Source organism: Carya illinoinensis, chromosome 16 (genome assembly GCF_018687715.1).
Source record: "Carya illinoinensis cultivar Pawnee chromosome 16, C.illinoinensisPawnee_v1, whole genome shotgun sequence".
NCBI lineage: Eukaryota > Viridiplantae > Streptophyta > Magnoliopsida > Fagales > Juglandaceae > Carya > Carya illinoinensis.
The window spans coordinates 11,800,938-11,810,154 of NC_056767.1; the positions used below are offsets into that span (position 1 = coordinate 11,800,938).

Consider the following 9,217-nt stretch of genomic DNA (forward strand, 5'->3'; position numbering starts at 1 on the left):
ACTATCTTCTCAAAATTTTAAGACAATATTTTTCTACATCAACCAAATCTCAAGACATGCCAACTTGTGCAGCCAAACGACACTCTTCTAGAGCATATTTATACCAGGTTATAAATCTCAACATATGTCAAAGCAACAGAAGATTCATATTTTTTTCCTTTTGTACTTTTGTGTGTGGGGGTTCTTGCAGGTGCAATGCATAGCTCGAAACATGTAAGGAAATTCATATGCAAGTGAAAAAGCAAGGAAAAAATTAAATTCATAGTACGTACTGGGGCTTTCGCTAGAACCTTGTGAGCACATTGTGGCGAGAATCACCTTCCTGGACATGAACCTTGCTCAAACTTCCAAGTCTCACTTCAAATTTATCATCAAGAAGTATACTGCTTGCTTGAATATCTCTTCAACAACCAAAAATATGATTGGATTTAGTATTTCCACCATGGGTATAATGCTTCCAGATAAATCTAGAATAAAAAGACGAGCTTACAAAGGAATTTGTACTATACCAAAAATCAAAACGTGTCTGGAATTTACTAAAATGAAAGCATGTTAAAAGTATCAATATATAATTTTGTTAATCGAAATTGCCTAATTGAAAGCACATGAAAAGGATCACTACAAAGTCTTGTTAGAATTCTGATAAAGTACAGACATCTTCACCAGCATATATTGCTAAAACTATTTGCATCACAAGGCACTAAAGGTCTAATATAAAATCATGTTTTAGGGCTCCACGTGGAAAAGCAACTGTCAAGTGCTTTTCCAACACATTGTCAACTGTCAACAACAATTAACAAATCAAATCTTTGGACCTTGTCGTTGATCATTAAGACAACATCCCTATTATATTCAGCAATGTCATTTGTATGTGCGAAGAGAGAACAATGATACCCATAAGCAAGTTCGATGATACCTGTAACAGCCCGCTAGAAATACAATGGTGGAATTTCTAAAGACTTTAGAAATCTCATGAAAGCAATGATACCCATAAGTTTTCACGAATTGACTAATTGCATAGATTTTAGTCTATCAACATAGTCAGCGTTATCACTCGCTATGGTGCCAGAAATGCGATTTTAATTATTTGAGGTAGTTAGAAGTGTCAGAATATGTTATAGTCTATGCCACTAGACTCAGTTGAATATTTAGTATTTTATAGCACAATAACCCATTTTCATAATTTCGGACGAAACGACTGTTTGAAACTGTGAATTTAGTTTTAGGGACATTTCAGGGTTGAATTTTGGTAAACGATTTTTACTGTAGGTTAATATGAATATTTAAAATTTTTCAGTATTAAGTTTATTATGAATTTTTTCGGAGTGAATAGTAACCTCGATAAGCGTACTAAGTGCATTATTTTCAAAATCACGGTGTGAAATATCTAAATTAGGTTAGAGAAGTTTTATTTGGACACTTAGGAAGATCTTAGCCACACATAGTTAATAGTATTAGACACTTGACAAAAAGAGGAGCCATTAGATGGATTGTTGAAGGAAATCAAGGTGTGAGATCATGCCACCTAAGCTTTACGTTTTTCATCTGATCAACCAAATTGAGCCAGATCAAAGAGGCTTTCAACCCTAGCGAAACCTAAATGGTTGGAATCCAATTGAAACCCCAAAAGCTTGGTTGAAATCGAAACCCTAAATGGTTTCCCCAAACCCTAAGTTAGCCTTTAGACCCTCTTTGATCTAATTTCTAGCATTGTATTTAATCACTTGATTAAATCACTTCCACATGCTATTAATTTTTCAAATTCTTGTTATGACATCATTATCCAACCTTTTAAACCTTGAAAATTTTTTTGAGCCAAGAAAATACAGATTTGGGCTTGATAGCATCTCAAACCCTAACCAAACCCTCTTTAAACCCCAAATTGAAGCTCACTTGGTTGAGGCCCACCAAGGCCCACGAATTTGGCTACCTTGGCAAGGTTTCTTGAAGAAGTTTCCTCCCCCACATGGCAAACCATTCACAGCCCTTGGCTGCACCCAATAGTACCTTGATAAGATGGAGAAACCCACCCCATCAACCCCTACACCTCATAGCTTCTGCAGGCTATCCTTTACCCCTCATTATTCTCCACTTTATGTCACATAGCCACCTCCAATCAAGGTCATTCAGGTCTATATCTTCCCCCTATAGAAGCCTTGAGTCGTGCAAGACACACTTCCTTCCATTTCATCACTTCTTCACCCCGTTCTTAGAGAGAAACCCAAAAGATCTCTCTCGGGCAGATTTCTGGATTTTTTTGCATGGAGTTTTTTTACCCTTTGTAAGTATTTTCACACGATGACTCTCCATAAAAGTTGTTTGTATTTGAGTCTAGTTTCCATAGATATATTATTCGTATCATTCCATGGTCATTTGGTGTGTTGAAAGTATTTTTAACCATGAAAATGTCATTCTGGACGTAAAATTGGAGAGTATGTTATATTTTGAAATTTTTGACCAAGCTAATGAACATATCTTGGGCCAAAAATTTTATGGAGTGTTGTTAGCATGTGTTTAAGAGTTTTCATTAAATTTTTGTTGCATTAATAAAGCTTTTGATGATAGATTTTCTTAAATCTAGAAACTTGAAAACTGGAAGTGGAAAAACAGTTTTTATTTGGAGAAAGTTTGAATATTTCGTGGTTTGATCTTACTCTAATGGCTTTGATATTTTTATATGATGATCCCAAGTCTCTTATTTTCATGTTAGAATATTATTTTGAAGATATTTAGCATTAGTTTTAAAGATATGATTTTTTCTATGCAAGAGAATTTTGGGTAGGCCTAAGATTTGATGTTTTTGGATTAGATCCATGTTTTATTGAGTTTTAGCCATGTGATTTTAAGTTTGATAGTTGGATGTTCTTTAGGACACATTTTTAAACCATGTGATGCTCTATTTCGAAGATCTCACCTTCTTAAGCCATTGATCAAGAGATTTATCAAAGCTAGTTGAGGAAAAAGTTTCTGTTTTTGGGTTAAGTGTAAAACCAAAAACTCCAAGTGTTATTTTGTGATTTTCGTGACTTAAGTTTGATGATTTAAAACATGGTTGATCTTAGGATGATGCTATGAATATGTTAGAAGTAAGATTTGATTTTTTTGGAATTCTTGGAGATGTTTTGATTTAGGGACAAAACTTGTGATTCAAGTGTTTGGATCTTTTTACAAAAAAGTTTGGTGTTGATTATTAGCTTTTTTAAATGAATTTTTTTAAGTATGGTTTTAAATTTAGGATAGGAAGATATTTGTTGCAAGATTTTGGTTTAAGCATGAGTTTTGAAATTTGAAAGAATTGCAACAAAAATCAAGAGAAATGGCCTATGGATGTTTTGACCATAGTGTGTTTTCCATAGTTGTGATTTGTTTTAAATTTTTCTGAGTTGATATTTGAGTTTAGGACAAAATTTACATGAGGGATGTAAATTTTAGAAATTTTTGGAATTAGGATGTGAAAACCTTAAGTTAGGGGTAAAATGGTCATTTTTCCACATGTAGAGGATAAAATGATAATTTTACTCTAATTTAGCTTGTTTTCATGCTTCCAATTGTTAGTAATTAAATTTCTAACTTTTAGAATACCCTCTTATAGTTTCTCGTATTTCACACTTTATTCTCGTAGAACGCGACGATCGAGGTAAGTTAGTTTCTAACTTACAATCAGTTTACTGCATATATATGATGGGTAAGGGAACTACAATTTATGTATGTATGTTATCATATATGCTATGCCATGCCACGTCATTACATGTTTATCTGTTATGCATGATTTATTCTGTCATAAATATTTATCTGTTACACAATCTATTCTGTCACATATTACTATATGTTATAAGTATGCCATGTTAAGTATACCATATGTTACATGTATGTCATATCATGTAATATTCACCATTGCAAGTATGTCATGCTAAGTAAAGAAGTCAGATCAAGTTTATGTTAAGTCAAGTTTCAGATCACGTTCATGTTAAGTTATTCATGTCAATCACGACCCTAAGTGCTAGGATGAGGTCATATCCTAGTGGAACTCCTTTGTTCACGTTGGAGTGTCTAAATAGGTGTGAAATTCCCTGGGTTGATGAAGTACAGTCAACAGGTTACAAATAGGGCCTAATTAACTGGTCTCCGGAGCACGCCAGACACTAACGCCAATGGTGCCATATTTTATTTTACGTGTGTTCACAGCAAGTGTGGCACAAATAATTCGTGGGGCCACAACAACTGTGGAGCATGAAGTATGGGGCCACAACAACTTTAGAGCATACACTATGTGAGACACAACAATTGTGACACGTAAACTACGTGGGGCCACAAAAACTGTGGAGTACGTATTAATGCACTCACAGCTGGTATAGATACCTGTGTTGTGATGTGGTAATCGGTAGGGACACACGGCTCAAGGGGACCCGTGTAGCACCCATATGGTCACGTTATTAATTAAGTCAATTGAACAAGAGTCCAAGTTTATGTCAAGAAGTTAAGAATAAGCAATCATGGTGACTCCATGAGATAAGACTAAGTTTCAAATCAAGTTCATGTTATGTTATGTTCACGTACATGTTATATTCATGTTCACGTTAAGTTTCAAGTTCATGTTCATATTATGTAATGTTATATTCATGTTCACGTTGTGTCTTAAGTTCACGTTCATGTCATGTTATATTCATGTACATGTTATGTTCAAGTTCACGTTCATATTATGTTATGTTCATGTTTACATTATGTCTCAAGTTCACGTTTATGTCATGTTATGCTCATGCTCATGTTAAATTTAAGTTCATATTTATGTTATGTATGTTCATGTTCATGCTATGATTTAAGTTCATGTTATGTTTCAAGTTCACGTTCATGTTATGTTGCTAGCCCATGTTATATTTTAAGTTCAGGTTTATGTTATGTCAAGTCAAGTTCAGTTCACATTTGAGTTCAGTTTATGTCAGTTATGTGTCAAATTATACTATACTTACTTATGACTTTAATTATGCATTCATGCTTTTACTGCCATGCATGTATCATTAACCTGTGTGTGAATTTCCTGTTAACTTACTGAGATTTGTGATCAAATCATATCGTGGTAGTCCCAACTACCATTTCCCTAAATGGTAGGCAATGTGTCAGGATCAGAGCAGGGAGCGGACGTCGGTAGACTGAATGAGGTTGACTAGACACTGCAGACACAACGCGGAGCTTACAGCTTCCGTAATTAGTTTTTGGATAGTATTCTGGCCTGTTCAATAGTGTATTTTGGTAATGTAAATATGGAATCCGACCTCCCTTATTTTTGAGATTACAGTCTTCTAAAACTCGTACTGAAATCGTGGATGTTTACTTTTGTTAAGTATGCTTAAATTATGATTTAACTATTTGGGATATTATAAGTTTGGTGCATAGTATTGCTTAAAAAAAAATTTGTCCGCTGCGAATATTGCATAATGCTAGATGCATGTTAGGAATATTGCATCTTATATGTAATGACTGGGGGCAAGTAACCTTGTGTTACATGTCCCGACGCTTCAGATGTCCGTTCAATCCCAAGCGAAATCTGGGGACGTCACAATAGCTGTGCATAATGGGAGGGGTGCATTCATGTAGGTAAGCTAGGTCTTCGGCAGCTCCTGTTGCAATTTTCAACCTTGTAATCCAATCCAGAGACGAGATTTTCTTCCTTGGAATTTGTAACTCTGTGCAAGGAATTTGCGAAGTCTCCATTTGACATATCTTTATAAACCAAAAGCTGCTCATTTTCATGCTCCAAGCAGTGCCCCAATAGTGGGACCAACCTAGTACGCGCAACCTTACTAAAGAACTCCAACTCAATCATGTATGATTCTTTCTTAAAGGAACGTAAATCTACTCTTTTGATGACTACAGGGACCCCACCAACCAAAAACCGTGGAAAAGGTCTCCAGAGTGGCCATGTTTAATAAGATTTGCTTCGCTAAAATCATAAGCGAAGAGCAGCATGTTCTCATATGTAATGATTCTCCCAGACCTATCATAGAGACAAGATCCTTGGGCAGCGAAGGGTAGTCTCCTTCTGTCACAGACCCTACATTTGCAATCCCTCTTTGTTAAGAGAAGAATTGGTAAAAGGTTTCTTGTCTTTCTCATTGATTTTTGTAGGAATATATAGACATCCATATATGACTTTACATGGAAAGAAAATAAAATCAGCTTTACAAATGAATGAAATCAGTTATACAAGTAAACATATATTCTGTAATGTGAGATTGCTAGAATTATGGAATTGCTAGAATCATGGAGTTGCTAGAATCCTAGAGTTGCTAGTCTGTAATACTCTCTGATTTTCAACGCCTTTATCACATGCTCTTACGATTAGTACAATAACAAATACTAAAAGCATTATGAAACATAGTTTTTGGTACCGTACCGTCACTTGGCCGGTACAGGTATGGTACTTGTTTCATACCGGCTGAAATACCGGCCGTACCGCCATTATCTTTTATTTTTTTTTTATTTTTTTAAGCTATAGTCTTATTTTTTGACTCCCAATTCATACCAGACTATTTATAATTTATATATACATATGTATTCATGTATAATTTATTTATATATAGGCTATTATTTTGAAATATAATTTATATATATTTATATATATAATTTATTTATATATCGACTATCCCGAAACGGTACACGAAATGGTACCGGTACCAAAATATTTCGTTCTAGTACCTTGACCGATACAACATCCGGTACGGTATTCAAAATATTGCTATGAAACCAATCCCACCAAATAAACCCACCATTATGTATATCGATCTTTTGTTTGTCTTAGAAGTTTCTGGGGCTTCAAAACTCAAGCCTCTCTCATTATAAAACTGTCTACAGTCCTCCAAACTCCTCTGCCCCGGCACCTGAAGGCAATTTCCATCCAGGGTAGCATTGGTTTGACTGGCATCAAGTACCATGCCTTCGAAATAGTTATCTGACAAATCAACTAAACGAAACTTTCTAAGAGACGATAAGTGTAGAGATCCATACAACTGATTGTTTGAGAGATTGAACACAGCAACTGTGGCTTTAATGTTTGAACTAAGACTCATAAACAAATCATCCGGCAATGGACCCTCCAGAACATTATGCTCAACATTCATCCTCCGCAAACTTCTCAACCCTCTCAAGTCCACGGGCAATGACCCGGATAAAGAATTCTTACTAAGATCAAGTTCTACCAATTGAGAAAGGCCGCCCAATTGACCGGGTATTGAAGAAGCGAAACTATTATCAGAAAGGTTCAAGTATTGAAGATGAGAAAGTTTACCCAGACCAGCTGGAATCCACTCAGATAAGTAATTTGAAGAAAGGTCGAGCCTTGTAAGAGAGCCAAGAGACTCAAAACTAGAAGGCACTGACCCAGTAAGTGTATTCCGGGAAAGATCAAGAACTAACAGTTCCGATAACTGTCCCAATGCAGGAGAGATGGCACCGGCAAGACTATTACCAGACAGATACAAATAGTTCAGTTTACGCAAGTTACCGAGGGACGGAGGAATCGGGCCAATCACAGAGCATGACCGGAGATCTAGCCGTTGGAGTGCATTAAAGCTATTGCCGAACCAGTCGGGAATGGTGCCGGGAAGCGAAAACCCAGAAGCATCGAACGCCTGCAAGAGGGTGAAGTTGGCCAGGGAATCCAAAGCGAACAGTGGATTCTTCCGCCCGAGACGGGTTCTTCTCAGCCCGGACAGACTGATCCCAACCACCCGGCCATTCTGGCACTGGACACCGACCCATTTCAAGCATGGGTCAGCCTTGAGGTGCCAGTCTTTGCTCCTGAGCCCCAGCGACGACCGTAGCTCGAGTAAAGCGCCACGTTCGACGCGGGAGCTCAGCCTCACCTGTTGCTGAGCTCCCCCACACCGAATCGACACGAACATGAATATCGCCACCATCACCAGAACTCGTCGAGCTTCTTCCATGGCTGTTTGTGATTAATTTTTTTTATTAATTTTTTTAAAATGATTGGATAACATTTATACATTTATAAATACAATTATCATTTTTTAATATGTTTTTGAGTCACAAGTCTCTCTGTAAAGAAATTATTTACGATAAAATGATCAAAATGAAAATAAATATAAATTGAATTTCAATTGGCTAAGATGGTTACATAAAAGGGAAAAAAATGCACGTGAACTAGATCAAGTCAATTTGGTGGCTGGGAAAAAGGAGTCACGTGGAAGGATCTTGGGCCAAAACTCGCCAAATTGAGGATGGTGACAGGAGAGTGGTGAGAACATTTAGAGTAACATTAGATACTATGTCATTATTTTTTTAAAAAATTTGAGAATTATTATTAGAAAAATATATATATATATATATATATATATATATATATATATATATATATATATATATTTTTTTATGTATTAAGGAGAGTATGCAAAACTTATACTTTCTAAAATTTTAAATATCATTTCTTAAATTTTTATACTTTTACTTTAAATATAGATTATATTCTTAAAATAAAAAATCTATTCGCAATTTCATATTTTAATAGAAAATAATCTACAATTCTTAATGTGACGCCCCCAAATTCCGTTTGGGATTGGACGGACATTTGAAGCGTCGAGACATGCAACACAAGGTTACTTGCTCCCGTTCATGGCATATAAGATGCAATATTCCTAACATGCATATAACATTATGCAATATTCGCAGCGGATAATTTTTTTTTCTTTAGCAATACTATGCACCAAATTGAAAATATCCCAAATGCTTAAAACATACTTCATACATAAAGACCCATTGAACAGATTACAACACTAGTCCAAAATGGTTATGATCTAAAAAGTACTAGAGATGCAACTCCATCGTACAAGTAGTAATTTACGTTAACTACTATATTAACATTGACGTCGCACCGTCGCTTAGTCAACTGTGTCTAGTTGATCAGCTCATGATTCTCCTTCAGGTCTTGTAACAAGATCTACCATTCGGGGGGAATGGTAGTTGAGACTACCAAAGTGAGATTTGATTATAAATCTCAGTAAGTTAATAAAAAACTTTCACACAAGCTAATGATGCATGGATGACAGTAAAAACATAAATGCATAATCAAATTCATAAGTAATTAAAGCATAACTTGGCGTACAACATAACATAATTGATATAACTTAAATTGAAACGTGATCTGAACTTGACTTGACATGAACTTGATCTGAAGCTTGACTTAGCATGAACTTGCTCTGAAACT

General features: G+C 35.7%; 1 pseudogene; it reads right to left on the minus strand.

Moving 5' to 3' along the window:
* Positions 1 to 283: 283 nt before the first annotated feature.
* LOC122298814 lies at positions 284 to 9,008 on the minus strand (annotated as a pseudogene).
* Between the last annotated feature and the right edge of the window lie 209 nt (positions 9,009 to 9,217).